A 16,038-nucleotide genomic window follows, 5' to 3' on the forward strand; every position below is an offset into this window, starting at 1 on the left:
ACCACCCTTCCTCACCCACCCTCCCCTGAGCATGACGGTACGACCTTTGATCACAGTAACACGACCCCTGAGCACGACATGATGACCCTTGCAAGGTACGATAGCTAGGCTTTTGACCTGACCCATGAATGAATGAGTAGGTCAACTCGCCACGTCAATCTCATACACATGGGTCGTACCGTGGTGGTCAAAGGGGGTCGTGCTTTTTTCATGCTCAAGGGTCGTTCTATCATACGCATGAGGTTACTTGGCTCAGTCAGACGACCATCAACTGCTCTGAGCTGCACGCAACCCTCTGTAAACGACACACACACACACACACACACACACACTTAAGGGTTGTAATCAAGTCACCTCTAACTCTATTTGTTGTCTGTGGCTCAAAGATACATTGGTCTGTGTGTGTGTGTGTGTGTGTGTGTGTGTGTGTGTGTGTGTGTGTGTGTGTGTGTGGCTTGAGTGAGAACTGTATATATACATTTAATCTTTCTGTGACCCAAGCCCGTAAAATCGTGGACAGGACCATCTATAGTGAGGGCCCGTAACTTGGGAAAAGAAAGTCACAGAACATTCTCAAGTATCTTAAATCCTTGGCTACGACGGTACGGTCCTTGAGCACGACGGTACGGTCCTTGAGCACGACGGTACGGTCCGTGAGCACGACGGTACGGTCCCTGAGCACGACGGTACGAATCTTGAGCACGACGGTACGGTCCGTGAGCACGACGGTACGATCCTCGAGCACAACGGCTCTGTCCTTGAGCACGACGGTAAGGTCCTTGAGCACGACGGTACGATCCTTGAGCACGACGGTTCGACCCTTGAGCACGACGGTTTGACCCTTGAGCACGACGGTACGACCCTTGACTATGATGGCCTGGACTCTTTTGACCTGACTTCCAATGATCAGGTCAGAGGTCACTTCAGTCGTCGTAAAGTCGCGTTCAAGAGTTTATTACCGTAGTCCTCAACGATCGTACCGTTGTGCTTGAGAATCGTACCGTCGTGCTGAAGGATCGTACCGTCGTGCTCGAGGATCGTATCGTCGTGCTCAAGGACCGTACCGTCGTGCTCAAGGACCGTACCGTCGTGCTCATGGATTTAATATTAAGATATCCAGCCCTGCGTGCGTGTGGCTGGAGGGGTACGAGGCTACGACCCGCTGTGATATACAAGCACCTATGTATCAACTCGACCATTTTTCGACGTAGAAGCGTCCTGCTGTAAAGTAGTGCCACCGATCTCAGCTCCCGATCTCTGGGGCTTTCATGTGTACGAGGGATCAGGGTTCGGTGCTTCGGATCCCAGATTTAGGGGACACCTGGTGCCAGTCTCCAGCGTTACTCTGTGGTTCGGGAACCACCTCGGTCCGTTGATCACGACGGTTCGACACCTCCAGACAACGACGGATTGAGGGAAACGGTACAACACTTTTAACACGATGGTACGACGGAGACGGTACAACACTTTTAACACGATGGTACGACGCTTCAACGCGACAAAAGTGAGCCTTTGGTACGATCACCTAACCCGACCCTATATATATATATATATATATATATATATATATATATATATATATATATATATATATATATATATATATATATTTATATATATATATATATATATATATATATATATATATATATATATATATATATATATATATATTTATATATATGGGTTACGTCAAAGGCCAAGGCCATTATAAACGAGGGGATTAACATATGTTAATCCAGTCCAATCCTGACAAGTGTCAGCCATTTATATGATACTTGGAGAGAAGGAGTTACAATGGCACTTAATAACCACATACTCCGACGACTTTACACACGCTTCCATTCGTGTTTGTTAACCATGATACTACGCTTGTCTTCTCGTGGACAAATGCTAGTTATGTTCATAACAAGATGTCTGAACAATTCCCTTGCGCGTTAATCTGCATAAAAAAAAAAGGTTCAAAACTTTGCCACTGCACATTTTACCCTTTTATGAAGGCTGGACAAGCCGCCTTACTTTTCTAAATCATTTTCTAAATCGAAAATTTCAGTAAGATTCCCGTGGGTCTGGAAGTAAACATGAGGTGGGGCAGGCAGGTAGGATGGGGGGGGGGGGGGGGGGGATGGGCTTCTCTGAGGTTGTTTACACTGCGCCAGCACCCCACTCTCTGTTGGTCACAGAAAACGAAGAAAAGTATTGAAGGGTAAACTCTTATATTCTCTGAAATTACTTATCCTTTTTCGGTAAGGCAAGAGAGAGAGGGGAAGCGGAGAATATTTAAGGTGGAACAGGTGGGGTGAGAGATAAAAAGTGGAACAGAAAAATTGGAAGAGGACAGGGATGGGAAGAATATTTACCTACCATCCCAGTATAATTAAGACTACAGAATAAATCTAGACGCATAAAATTCATATATATATATCATGCATATTTGCCATTTCTCGCGTTAGCGAGGTAGCGTTAAGAACAAAGGACTAAGCCCTAGAGGAAATATCCTCATTTGGCCCCCTTCTATGTTCCTTCTTTTGGAAAATAGAAAAAAAAAAAGAAAGGGAGGATTTCCAGCCCACAACTCCCTTCCCCATTAGCCGCCTTCTACAACACACAGAGAATACGTGGGAAGTATTCTTTCTCCCCTATCAGTAATGATAGCATGACGCTGAAATCGCATATCAGTATATAGATATCTTTACATGCCTTACAGGCCAGACAGGTAAAACTGTAACGGAGAGGTGTTATTGGCACCGTCATGCAGTACGCAGGGATGACCACAAAAATGCGATCGCTAAACATTGTCATGAAAATGATCACCCAGGCCATAGATCTTGAAAATCCCGTTATTCTATACCCCTCTGCTGATTATGCCACACGTAACGTCATTGAATCTGTCTTAATTGCTAATACTAAGAACTTTAAGTTGTCCCCAGGCAATTTTAAAGCCCATCCTAGCATTAACCAAATCATTATGAGAGAATTGAGAAAACACGAAAACATAAAAAAAGTTGTTCAAGACACACCCAGCTACCCAGGTCAACCCCCGCCACGTGACCCCCCTTAATCACTCTCCCTTACAACGGTTACTGCCAGACAAAGCGGACAGTGGTTGGTCTGTACAGAGTGGTGCTGGACGGCGGGACTCAAGTGTGATGTTGGGATTTAAATAACTTTGTTAAGTACTGGCACCTGATGATGAGGTGGATTGTCTCCACGAAACATGTCGTGCCACATGTATAGAAAAATTACATGTTAAATATAATTGTATGAACTACTGAAGTGCGATTTTACCTTCATGCTATCATTACGGACTAGTGTGATCATATATATATATATATATATATATATATATATATATATATATATATATATATATATATATATATATATATATATATACACACACACACACACACACACACACACATACACACACACACACACACACACACACACACACACACACACACACACACATACACATCCTACCTTTCGTATATTCATAAATCCTGTATAAAATATGGAACTTTCAGTATTTGGCGGTCGACGTATTGCTTTACGACTCCCTCTGCAGGCCTAGGGTGCCTCCAGCGTGGAGGTGGGAAGAGGAGGGGGAATATCTATACATACAACCCACTGGGAGTTGCTCGGCTCTAGATCACGTCCATATCTCACAGGGTTACTACGCTGTGGCTGGCACCCGTGGGCGAGTGGGTAGGGAGGTGGACATGTAAGAACGCACTGGCCTCCATGCTGTGTTCTGGAGGCAGAAAGGTATACACTTGACCACGTTCCATACCGCCACTCTAACCTAGAAGGTGGTGTCCATACCAGACCACAGGTCTAAGAGTATGTAAACCATCACAGGTTTACACAGGTTGGCCTGCGTCCTTACAGTGAACCGGGGGGGTGTAGACCAATGATGTTAGTCTACCATAGGCTGTAGGAGGGAAGGGTATTGTGTTTGCTTTTGGTGTAAACTAACGCATCTGAGGTATTACTTACTATGCTATAGCATGTATACCATAACCTAGTCCTGAAATGTATACTACAAATTATCTCTAGCATGTATACTACACTCTGGTCCTATCTATACCATAAACTGCCTCTAACATGTATACCATTACCTAGTACACGCATGCATCATTTACCAACACTTAACATGTATACCAAATCTTGCCTCACCATGTATACCATATGTAGCACCATCATGTATACCACGATATAGCACCATCCTGTATACCATCTAACTTTACCAAGTATAGCACGATAGATCTGTCTACCATCACTTAGTCACCCATTCACCCCCCATCTGCCCACCAACCCCCACCACCTATTAACACCATGCCCACTCAGCAAGACCTACCGTGCCCACCACAGACCCACTCCTTGCCGCCCACCGACGCACAGTTCGTACCCACCTTCACTCACACATAATTCATGACCCAGCCTTCCTCGCACACCTAATCAATACCGGACCTAAACTCTGAAATTTCCCTCGTGTTTTAAACTACACACACACACACACACACACACACTGGATGTGCATGATGCTTAATACCATCAGCGTCTGTTCCCTCTGCGTTTATGCTCCAACCAGGGCATCAAAGCAGTCTTACCCCCATCCCTGTCATTATGCTTCAACTAGGGTATAAACCCACCATGTCCCCCCAACCTATCTTTATGCTCCTTCCAGGGTATCAAGCAGCCATATTCCCATCTTGCCTTTATGCTCCTTCCAGGGTACAGAGCCGCCATGATCCCGACAACACCCCATGTTCTATAATGTACCAACAATTTCATGCCTTACCCCCACCTTTATGCACCTAGTTCCATGCTCAAGTCTTCCTCATAACTCACATGCTCCAGGCGTAACCCTGAGCCCAGACCAGGGCTTTATGCTCCCTTCAAATACCTTTACACCTCAATTTCATATTCCATCCGCGGAGCCACGCTCCAGCCATAAGTTTTATGCTCCACCCTCAGCTTTATATCCTCCTTCCCTCCCTCCTCCTCCTCCACCTCCCACCTAGACCACAACTTCAATCCAATGCTCCACCCTGAGATCCACTGCTCCGACCACACACACACACACACACACACACACACGCTCCCTGCACTATACCAGAACCTCGACCAAGGCTTAAACTACATCCCCTAATTCGCTCTGTGCCTTCAAACGAGTTCCTTTTTTCTTTTTTTTTAAGGACTTAAAAACTTTATGTTCCCAAAGGCTTTGGCCCGACGCTAGGCATTATAGTCACATCTATAATTCCCATACACAACTCTATAACTATAAACAACTTTAGAACTCTACACACACAACAAAGAAGTCTACATCCCACTTTAAGTCCACACTCTACCCCACACCTACAGTTCTATATGTCCCATCTCTACGCCTCTATGTCTGGCTTTGAAGTACCTGATTTAAGTACTAATATAAAGTTCACTTCTCACCGTCAACTTTTATATTTTTCTGAAACAGTTTTACTATCTTAAGTTTCCATGTCCCCCGTTCACAACTTTATGCCTCGGTTTCAACCTAAAGTCTCAGGTGAGAATATAATTTCCCCCTCATAACTTTTTTACGACTTCAAAAATCTACGTTCCCACCTACAACTCTACTAATCTTAATAATCTCACTTCCATCCACAACTTTACTACAACTTCACGACTATACGTTCCATCTACAACCATACTACACCTTCAAAACTTTACGTTCCACACACACTTTACGATGCCTTCAAAACTTCACGTTACATTCACAACTTTACAACATCTCCAAAAATTTTTCTTTGCCTTCAAAAGTTTACGTTCAACTCACAACTTTGCTACACCTTCAAAACTTTACATTTCGTCTACAACTTTCTATATCTCCAAAACTCTAAGTTCCGTCCACAACTTCACTACACCTCCCAAAGTTTACTTTCCGTCCACAACTTAACCAAACCTCCAAAAAACTTGACACTCCTCCCACAACTTTACGCCTCACTCCAAAGAGTACCTCAAGCCGGAAACTTTACACCACACAACAACCAGAACACCTCAGCTCCACACACACAACATGAACATGTAGTTTAAAAGTACAACCACAACCTCTCCTCACTACTCCACTCACAACTTTCAGCTCCCTCCCACCAGACCGTTTTATGCCTTGGGCACAAGTTCACAACCTATCAACCATTATATTTCCTCTTTCTTTTTTTTTCCTCTCTCTTTTATGTCCAACTTTCCCCCACCTTTAACGCCCCACTCCACATATACTCCTTCCCCTTCGCTACAACCACTTCGTAAACCCCTCCCGGTAATTGCCCCACCCACGAAATTTTCTCTGCTGTCCACGTGGGACTAGATATAATATATTCGCTATGGTGCCAACCGGTTTTGAACCAGTTCCAAGGTCGACAATGCCAGCCCCCGGCCCCCTTCCCATCGCCCTCCCTTACAATAGCTATTGTCAGTGTCGCTCGTTTACCAGTGACAACCCGTCACCAATGACACACTTAAAGCACCAACACCTAAATCACCCGTCACCAATTACAGGTCACGGAAACAGGAGTCAGAAATTAACGGGGGGAAAATCACCTTGCACGCGCCTCTCACCAGGCTAATCACCAGTTGCCACACTTATCATTGATCAACCAATCACCACTCACAAAGCTGTCGTGATGTGAACTGCCTATTACTATTCACACTGCGGGCACCAGTCACGCGCGTCAGAACTCACACCAACCACTCATTAGAGTCGTCACACTCACCACTCACACACCCACCTGTCGCTGAATCACAATCACTCACCGTTCAAACGCAGATCACCACTACCGTCCCGAACTTAAGCGGTTTACCCAAATCACACACATGTCGTCTTGCCAATTGTGTCCCTATCTCCTACACGAGAACCACATACGAATCACCAACCACACAGCGCTTGTATCTGTCCTCTCTACACCAAGCAGACGCGGGGTATGTATATATGGAGAGAGAGAGAGAGAGAGAGAGAGAGAGAGAGAGAGAGAGAGAGAGAGAGAGAGAGAGAGAGAGAGACGCTTTAACGTGTAAACATGCACACCCTCCGCTCACCACGACAGCTAGCTAGCGCGCCCCCCACCTGGTGAAGCCAGCATGGTTCTCTCTCTCCCTCCACGGCTAATAATTCAAGGCAATTTTCCCTTGCAAGTCACGGCGGTACATCCCCTGCCTTGTGATCTTTCCTCAAGTTATATACTTCGTAATTTTCGTATGAAATTTTTCCCCGAGTGATCTGAGAAGCGAGCAGGTCCCAGTCTTCCTCCATGACAAGGGACTGCCGGATTTGTGGCTCCATAAGCATTGTGTAGCACCCTAGGTACGACCGTGGCACCCTAGGTACGTCCGTGGCACCCTAGGTACCTATGTGGCACCCTAGGTACGTGTGTGACACCCTTGGTACGTCCGTGGCACCCTAGGTACAGCACACAGACAGGATTATGACACCAAAAGATACGTACTAATATGTACAAGTTCTAAGTGACAACCCTGGGCAGTGTGGCACCCTAGAAGTGTGTGTGTGTGTGTGTGTGTGTGTGTGTGTGTGTGTGTGTGTGTGTGTGTGTGTGTGTGTGTCACTCTCACGGGAGTGTATGCAACACCCTGCATTGTACTCAGCCCTACAGTAGTGTAGGAAATATGTAAGGCCTCGAGGTTACGTGTCAGACACACTTCACACCCTTATCATTGTACGTGACCCTAGGTAGGGTGATGTCCTTGGCACTTGGCACCCTAGGTAGGGTGATGTCCTTGGCACTTGGCACCCTTATCATTGTACGTGACCCTAGGTAGGGTGATGTCCTTGGCACTTGGCACCCTAGGTAGGGTGATGTCCTTGGCACTTGGCACCCTAGGTAGGGTGATGTCCTTGGCACTTGACACCCTAGGTAGGGTGATGTCCTTGGCACTTGACACCCTAGGTAGGGTGATGTCCTTGGCACTTGGCACCCTAGGTAGGGTGATGTCTTTGGCACTTGGCACCCTAGGTAGGGTGATGTCTTTGGCACTTGGCACCCTTATCATTGTAGGGTGACGTCCTTGGCACTTCAGCAGCCCTACACAATCCCCATTCGTAACAGCCTATGTGAGTATTCCTCTACACCTTCAGTGCACCTGGGACATCCTGTGACACCCTATGAATAGGACGTGCTACACCCTAGGTACTGTGTCTTACACATGGCACGGCTGGCTGCGTGTGACACCTGAAGTAATGTGACACGATGTGACACACACAGAGTCTGGCACCACAGATACTGTACATCCTGCGGTAATGTGTAAGTTCCTTAAGTGCAGTAAGTGTGGCACCGCAAGTGCAATTATGATAAGTGTGGCACCTTAAGTGTCAAATTGATAAGTGAGGCACCTTAAGTGCTACACTAATAAGTGTGACACCTTAAGTGTTACACTAATAGGTGTGGCACCTTAAGTGTTACATCAATAAGTTAAGCACCTTAAGTGTCAAATCAATAAGCGAGGCACCTTAAGTACTACATTGATAAGTGTGACACCTTAAGTGTTACATCAATAAGTGAGGCACCTTAAGTACTACACTGATAAGTGTGGCACCTTAAGTCTTACTTCAGTAAGTGTGGCACGTCAAGTGTTAAGTGTGGTACCTTAACTGTTACGCCAATAAGTGTGGCTCTTTAAGTGTTACTTTGATAAGTGTGGCTCTTTAAGTGTTACTTCAGTAAGTGTGGCTCTTTAAGTGTTACTTCAATAAGTGTTTTATCTTTATATTCAAAAACTTTGGCAGTGTATTTAGTGTGACCACTTGCAAGTATGTACCACTGCTTGGAACACCACAGCTAAGATATATGTGGCCTCATCGCACGGGACACCACAGCTAAAATACAGTACATGTCCCCATCACTGTCTGGGGATACCACAGCTAGGATAAAGTATGTGTTACTATCCCTGTCTAGGTCACCACAGCTAAAATAGATGTTATCGTCACTGTCTGAGACACCACAGCTAAAATAAATGTTGTCATTACTAACTGAAGAACCACAGCTAAAACAGTTATCGTCACTGTCTGGGGGAACCACAGCTAAAATAGGTGTTATCGTCTTTAGCTGGAATGCCAGAGCTAAGATATTTCATGGTCATTGTATGGGACAACACAGCTAAAGTATGATAGTTAATGAGTGGGACACCACAGCTAAATCACCTGTGGTCATTGTGAGACATCACATCTAAAATATGTTATCATTATGTGACACATCACAGCTAAATCAGGGTATCGTCAGCGTAATAGATGCCACAGCTAAATCATGCTATCGTAATCGTGTGAGATACCACAGCTAAGCTATGCTATCGTAATTGTGTGAGACACCTTTGTTAAGCCTTGCCATTGTCTTTGTGTGAGTTACCACAGCTAAGCCATGTTATCGTCATTGTCTGAGACGCCACAGCTACATCATGTCATTAGCATTGTGTGAGACACCACAGCTTAATGATATTATTGTCTTAGTGTGAGGCGCCACAGCTAAATCATGTAAACGTTTGAGTGTGAGACATAAAAGCTTAATTATGTGTGAGGCACCACAGCTATATCATGTCACCGTCATTGTTTGAGACACCACAGCTGAAATTCATATCATCGTCATTGTTTAGGTCACCACAGCTAAAATATGTGACTATGAATCAGTAAGACACCAAAAGTAGAATATTTCCACCGTCTGAACCACAGCTAAAATTCATTTCTTCATTATTGCTGGAGATACCACAGCTAAGACATACGCTGTCACAGACACACTACAGTTAAAGTATTGTAGCTGCCTGACATGACAGCTAAAATGTTACGTCACTATCTGGAAAACCACAGCTAAAAATACATCATCGTCATTGTCTGGGACACCACAGCTAAAATATGAGATCGCAATTTTGTGGAACAGTACAGCTAAAATGTTACAGTCATTATCTGGGACACTGAAGCTAAAATGCATTTATGTCACTCGTCTGGGACACCACAGCTAAAATGTGTTCACATCATTGCCTGGGATATCAGTCAAAATAGGATGATGATAAAGATGGAACACATTAGCGTAAATGGGATCGTAATGTGGTGGATAACCACAGCTAAAACGTGCCATTGTCATAGTTCGAGACGTCAGGTAAAATGCATGACTGTCATTGTGTAGTATACCACAGCTAAAATGTACTATCTTTGCTTTCTGGGATATAACAGCTAAAATAGCTTATCGTTAATCATGTGTGACACCACAGCTAAAATGTTATCACTATGTGTAGGACACCACAGATAACATATCATCAATGTGTATCACATTTTCATCATTTTATGATACCACAGCTAAAAAAAATCATTGATGTAGGACATCACAGCTAAAATAGGTAATTATCATATCATGGCACACCACAGCTAAAATGTTATCTTTGTATAGAACACCATAACACAAACATGTTATCATCACAGTGTAAGACAACACGCTTGAAATATGTTATCCCAATTTTGCCGGACACCACAGCTAAAATACATAACTATCATAGTGCAAGGTAACCACAGCTCAAATATTATCATCAAATGAGACAGAAAAGCTTGAATATCCTTATCAATAAGTAGAAAACCACAGCTAAAATAAGTTTAACATTTTACAAGAAACCACAGCTAAGATATTATCGTCCATGTGTAGAATACCAAAGCTGGAATGTTATATTTATTGTATATGACACCACAGCTAAAATATCCTCATCAGCATGTACGACACCACAGCAAAAATTAGGTATATCATTTTACTGTATACCACAGCTAAGATATTATCATCTCTGAGTAGGACACCACAGCTAGGATGTTATGATTATATTTCATGAGACACCACAGCTAAATTATAGTACATCTATAGTGTGGGAAATAACTACAATGTTATCTTTATTGGGCAAAACACCACAGCTAAGATATATAAATTATCATCACCCTGTAGGAAACCACAGCTAAAATTTCATCGTATCGGGAGTATTATATCGTAATTAGCGAGAGTGGTAATGTAACTAGCGAGTGGTAATGTAACTAGCGAGTGTGGTAATGTAACTAGCGAGTGATAATGTAACTAGCGAGTGGTAATGTAACTAGCGAGAGTGGTAATGTAACTAGCGAGAGTAATAACGTAACTAGCGAGAGTGGCAACGTAATTAGCGAGAGTGATAACGTAACTAGCGAGTGTTAACGTAACGAATTCCAACGGTATTGTAGCTAGTGAGCGTGGTATCGTGGCTAGTGAGTGCTATCGCAGCTAGTGGTATCGTAACTAGTGAGAGCGGTATCGCACTTAGCGAGCGTGGCATAGCAGCTACTGGGAGTAGCACTGTAGGCTATGGTGAAGTGGTACCATGGCTGGGGAGCTAATGAGCTTGATGTGGTAGCTAGTGAGGGTGGTATGGTGGTTAGTAAGCGCGGTATGGTAACTAGTAAGCTCAGTATGGTAGCTAGTAAGCGTGGTATCGTAGCTAGTAAGCGTGGTATCGTAGATAGTAAGCGCGGTATGGTAACTAGTAAGCACAGTATGGTAGCTAGTAAGCGTGATATCGTAGCTAGTAAGCGTGGTATCGTAGCTAGTAAGCGCAGTATGGTAGCTAGTAAGCGTGGTATCGTAGCTAGTAAGCGTGGTATCGTAGCTAGTAAGCGCAGTATGGTAGCTAGTAAGCGTGGTATCGTAGCTAGTAAGCGTGGTATCGTAGCTAGTAAGCGCAGTATGGTAGCTAGTAAGCGTGGTATCGTAGCTAGTAAGCGCAGTATAGTAGCTAGTAATCGCAGTATGGTAGCTAGTAAGCGCAGTATGGTAGCTAGTAAGCGTGGTATGGTAGCAAGTAAGCGCAGTATGGTAGCTAGTAATCGCAGTATGGTAGCTAGTAAGCTCGGTATGGTAGCTAGTAAGCGTGGTATGGTAGCAAGTAAGCGCAGTATGGTAGCTAGTAAGCGTGGTATGGTAGCAAGTAAGCGCAGTATGGTAGCTAGTAATCGCAGTATGGTAGCTAGTAAGCGTGGTATCGTAGCTAGTAAGCACAGTATGGTAGCTAGTAAGCGTGGTATCGTAGCTAGTAAGCGTGGTATCGTAGCTAGTAAGCGCAGTATGGTAGCTAGTAAGCGTGGTATCGTAGCTAGTAAGCGCAGTATGGTAGCTAGTAATCGCAGTATGGTAGCTAGTAAGCTCGGTATGGTAGCTAGTAAGCGTGGTATGGTAGCAAGTAAGCGCAGTATGGTAGCTAGTAAGCGTGGTATGGTCGTTAGTAAGTGTGGTGTGGTAGCTAGTAAGCGCAGTATGGTAGCTAGTAAGTGCAGTATGGTAACTAGTGAGTGTCGTATGGTAGCTAGTGAGTGTGGTATGGTAGGTAGTGTGTGTGGCACCTTCGTTATTGTGTATAAGGCACTGGTGCAGTGAAACTAGTAAGGCACTGTTGCTAGCGCAGAACAGTGACAACAGTGTGTGGCACTGCACTGAGGCTAGTGTGTGTCACCGCAGCTAGTGTTGAAAAAAAGAGAGGGGGGGAGGGGGGGTCAACGCAACTGCTGCAAGCTGCACCAAGTGTAAGTGTAAGTGTAAGTGTGGCACCGTTGATAGTGTGTGTACCACTAGGCCTATTTCGTGTGTGTGTGTGTATATGACACTGTAGATATGTGGTGTGTGTGTGTGTGTGTGTGTGTGTGTGTGTGTGTGTGTGTGTGTGTGTGTGTGTGTGCTGGGAAGTGCTATTTCTGGTGGCCTAGGTACATCTGTGTACACCCTATGTAGTACACCAATATGTACGTCTTTTGTGACCTTAAGGCACCTTGAGAGAGAGAGGGAAGTGGGGTGGTCAGCAGGACTGTGTCTGGGGTGTGAGAGCAATACGTGTGACACTTGAGGTGTCCTCCTCTCTCTCCCCCAGGTGGATGCTGGGGTACCAGTAACAGCTATAGCAGCTGGGGAGCACCCTGTGTGTGTGTGTGGCTTCTTCCTGTAGCAGGTGAAGTGTTCCCTCTGTGTCCTCCACCTTCCCCAACTCTACGTCCCCTGAAGTAATCTTGTAGATTTGTTTTAGCCTTTTTAAAAGCCTCATGTGGACGAAGCCACGTTTCGTATAGGACCTTTAAGTAATGTGTGGCACCTTGAGAAGTGTTCCGTGTGGTGTTGCCTCTTAGGTGTTCCGTAGTGTTACTTAAAACACCCCCCTTCCCTTCCCTTTACATTTAATGGGGCAGTGTATAGCCCATGGCATCCTGTATACTGTTCCGTCAGTGTAGCGTGTTGTCTCGGGTGTTCAAGATAGCTTTCCCAGCCAACACCTTAGTGAAGTACGGCGCCTTGCTTCCTGGGGTGTTTGGAGGCGTGCGGTGGTAAGCAGCACATCCTTGTGTTACCCCAGCCCTAAGACACTCCTAGCAATATGCACATTGCTAGGAATTGCTAGGAATGCCCTTGGGCATTGCAGCGTCTGCCCTCCCCTGGTTCCGACACCCAGGGTAGTGTCGGATCAGTGTACCATCCTGCAGTGTATATACCCTTCAACACCCCCCTCGCACAGTGTAGTCCCACTGGAGAAATCACTTACTCTCACATTCCATCTTTGCAGTGTGACACAAGGTGAATCCTTGTTAGAGATTCTGTAACAGCCTGTGTGTCGCGTTACACCTGTAACGCTCCCTATGACACCTAAGGTGAAGTGGCACCTAAGGTGTGGCAAATCGTGTGTGTGTGTGTGTGTGTGTGTGTGTATGTTCGTGTGTTGGCAGGGAACCACAGGTGATGTGTCACCTGGTGGTGGGCACCGGTCTCTGTGGTGCCATGCACTGTGCCACACCACACCAGGCCAGCAACACTAGTGTTACGGTTAATATGTAATACCACACATAATGTCCTAAGGTGTGTGTGTACATGATACATTGTACGTGTGCCCTGGGGTTATAGCCAGTGTATGTGTGCCCTGGGTCCAGTGTATGTGTGCCCTGAGTTATAGCCAGTGTATGTGTGCCCTGGGTTCAGTGTATGTGTGCCCTGGGTTATAGCCAGTGTATTCGTACCCTGGGTTATAGCCAGTGTATGTGTGCCCTGGGTTATAGCCAGTGTATGTGAGCCCTGTGTACAGTGTGTGTGTGCCCTGGGTTATAGCCAGTGTATGTGTGCCCTGGATGTATAGGCAGGCCAAATGTGCCCTGGGTTATCGCCAGTGTAGTGTGCCTCTAGTGTATAGCCAGTGTATTCATGATCTGGGTTATAGCCAGTGTAGTGTGCCCCGGGTTTATAGCCAGTGTATGTGTGCCCTAGGTTTTAGCTAATGTAGTGTGCCCTGGGTGTATAGCCAGTGTATGTGTGCACTGGGTTATAGCCAGTGTAGTGTGCCTCTGGTGTATAGCCAGTTTATGTGTGCACTGGGTCATCGCCGGTATATGTGTGTTCTGGGCCAGTGTATGTGTACCCTGGGTGTATAGCCGGTGTATGTGTACCCTGGGTGTATAGCCGGTGTATGTGTACCCTGGGTGTATAACCAGTGTATGTGTGCCCTGGGTCAACACCACTGTATGCGTGCCCTAGACCAGTGTATGTGTGCCCTGGGCCAATGTATGCCTGCCCTGGGTCATCGCCTGTGCGTGTGTGCCCTGGGTGTATAGCCAGTGCATGTGTGCCCTGGGTCATCGCCAGAGTGTATGTGCCCTGGGCCAGTGTATATGTGCCCTGGGTCATCGCCAGTGTATGTTTTCCCTTGGCCAGCGTATGCGTGCCCTGGGTTATCACCAGTGCATGTGTAACCTGGGCCATCGCTATTGTGTGTGTGCCCTGGGCCAGTGTATATGTGTCCTGGGTCATCGCCAGTGTATGTGTGCCCGGGGTCATCACCAGCGTATGTGTGCCCTGGGTCAGTGTATGTGTGCCCTGGGTCAGTGTATATGTGCCCTGGGCCAGTGTACATGAGCCCTGGATCAGTGTATGTGTGCCCTGGGTCATCGCCATTGTATGCGTGCCCTGGGTCATCGCCAGTGTAGGTGTGCCCTGGGCCGGTGTCTTAACAACGCACAGATGGAAATGTCCAACCTGGCCTCTCTCTCCGTCATGGGGCGCTAACAACCCTTCCCTCGTTCATGGTCATTCTAGTTCGGGTGTTGGTGGTGTGGTGGAGGAGGAAGGAGGACCTGGTGCTGCACCACACAGCTCAAACCCCCCACCACTCCTCCTCCCATCGCCCCGGGGTCACTTCCAATGACCAATTAGACACCGTCTTTTAGGGTCACTTACTGTTTGACCCAATTTGTGTTGTGGGCGACACGGTGAGGGTCAATGGATTCCCACCTCCCCCTCCTCTCTCTCCCCTCCCCCTCCCGGGTGTCACACGAAGGTGGGTGGCCCGGGCGTGGTCGTGGGCGGGCGGTGTACGGGCGGGCGGGTGGCCGGCCGGTGTTGGCTTACCTTAGGGAGGTGATGAGGACGAGGGTTCGACAATAGCCACTCCAGATAGGGTGTCGAGGGTGGGGTGTCGGCTGTTAGGCACTATCCACGTGAGCCTTGCAACTTTGCACGGGAGGGGGGGCGCTAGCAAGGCTACGTACGGTATTGATTGTGGCGGTGCAGTAGCTACTGGATCACGGAGCAGTGGTGGGCTAGCAGGAGCAGCAGGGACCGGTGCCCTCACTGCTCTGGTGGGCCTGCTTACAGCCAAGGGGCCACGGGGACCATCACCAAGTGCTCACTGATACACTGTCACGCGCGGGCGGCACTGCGGGCGTGTAGCTATGGCACTAGCACTGCACTGGAGGCGCGGCGGGCGTGCTGGCAGGGAGGGCGGGGGCCGTGTGGCGGGGGTGGCGCTCTCAGGCCAGGCCGGACCACCGCCACCTGAGTGCACACCAAGCGCCGCTATCGATCCGCCGCTCCGCGCAGCAGCGGCGGACCCGGCGCCAGCCCCACTACAGCCGCTGCTGCTGCTGCTGCTGCTGCTGCTGCTACTGAAGGTGCTGCTTCTGCTGCTCCTGCTGCTGGTCATACCGAGAGACACCTGCTCAACCAGGGCGTCACCTCGACCAAGATG

At 46.9% G+C, this 16,038-nt stretch overlaps 1 protein-coding gene across 18 annotated transcripts in view; it reads right to left on the reverse strand.

Annotated features, from left to right (window-relative positions):
• Positions 1-15,831, reverse strand: part of Glut1 (Glucose transporter 1) — a 904,849-nt gene extending 889,018 nt beyond the window's left edge. For 14 of the 18 annotated variants that reach the window (XR_011716794.1, XM_071694280.1, XM_071694283.1 and 11 more), the window contains exon 1: positions 15,420-15,831. The gene's annotated coding sequence lies outside the window, so the exon portion shown is untranslated. The remainder of the gene's footprint in view (positions 1-15,419) is intronic. The other 4 variants (XM_071694286.1, XM_071694285.1, XM_071694279.1 and 1 more) reach the window with 1 other exon arrangement.
• Between the last annotated feature and the right edge of the window lie 207 nt (positions 15,832-16,038).

Source organism: Panulirus ornatus, chromosome 57 (genome assembly GCF_036320965.1).
Source record: "Panulirus ornatus isolate Po-2019 chromosome 57, ASM3632096v1, whole genome shotgun sequence".
In the NCBI taxonomy this organism is placed as follows: Eukaryota; Metazoa; Arthropoda; class Malacostraca; order Decapoda; family Palinuridae; genus Panulirus; species Panulirus ornatus.